This window comes from Micropterus dolomieu, linkage group LG17 (genome assembly GCF_021292245.1).
Source record: "Micropterus dolomieu isolate WLL.071019.BEF.003 ecotype Adirondacks linkage group LG17, ASM2129224v1, whole genome shotgun sequence".
Lineage (NCBI taxonomy): Eukaryota > Metazoa > Chordata > Actinopteri > Centrarchiformes > Centrarchidae > Micropterus > Micropterus dolomieu.
The window spans coordinates 19,223,477-19,224,645 of NC_060166.1; the positions used below are offsets into that span (position 1 = coordinate 19,223,477).

Genomic DNA, 1,169 nt, shown 5'->3' on the forward strand with positions numbered 1-1,169 from the left:
TAAGGTCCCAGAGTCTGGAGGAAGAGAGGAGAGGCACAGAATCCACATTGCTTGAAGTCCAGTGTAAAGTTTCCACAGTCAGTGATGGTTTGGGGTGCCATGTCATGTGCTGGTGTTGGTCCACTGTGTTTTCTGAGGTCCAAGGTCAACGCAGCCGTCTACCAGGAAGTTTTAGAGCACTTCATGCTTCCTGCTGCTGACCAACTTTATGGAGATGCAGATTTCATTTTCCAACAGGACTTGGCACCTGCACACAGTGCCAAAGCTACCAGTACCTGGTTTAAGGACCATGGTATCCCTGTTCTTAATTGGCCAGCAAACCCGCCTGACCTTAACCCTACAGTTGGCCAACATTTCTAAAAATCCTTTTTTTGTATTGGTCTTAAGTAATATTCAAATTTTTGGAGATATTGAATTTGGGATTTTCATTAGTTGTCAGTTTTAATCATCACAATTAAATGAAATAAACATTTGGAATATATCACTCTGTGTGTAATGAATGAATATAATATCCAAGTTTCACTTTTTGAATGGAATTACTGAAATAAATCAACTTTTTGATGATATTCTAATTATATGACCAGCACGTGTGTGTGTGTGTGAGTGTGTGTGTGTGTGTGTGTGTGTGTGTGTATATATGTGTGTGTATATATGTATATATATGTGTGTGTATATATGTATATATATATATATATATATATTTAAGGTGACAGGTGACAATGCAGTAAGGCTCTCAGTCATTCTGTGCTGCTTTCAGATATGTTTTCTTCTGTAGATCAACTTTTCTCATGTAATATCATCTCTACTGCGTCAGCACGCATGCAGGTGAAAAAACAACAATTTTGTCCAGTCGATTTTAGGAGTTCTGTGTGGAATTTGTGTTGTTTCGATGCAAACAAAAGAAATAAGAATGAGAATATTAAAACATTTTAATTGCAACGGTTTTCTGGGAGAATATAAAACATTGTCTAATATGATCATTATGATCATTGAAAAATGATCACCTGATTTGGAATTCTCAACACACACACCCGCCCCCCGCACTGCAGACCTTGTTGTTACAAACTTCCACTGTTGGTCTGAGGAGTTTGTAGTTGACAGAGTGAGATGATGTGTACAAACCAAGCAGGAGGAGTTGCTAGTGCTGCAACAAGTATGTGATCTATCCC

At 38.3% G+C, this 1,169-nt stretch overlaps 1 protein-coding gene across 1 annotated transcript in view; it reads left to right on the plus strand.

The window, feature by feature from the left end:
* The window catches only part of LOC123986093 (cytoplasmic dynein 2 heavy chain 1-like), a 76,566-nt gene that overhangs the window by 38,996 nt on the left and 36,401 nt on the right, over nucleotides 1-1,169 (plus strand). The window lies entirely within an intron of this gene.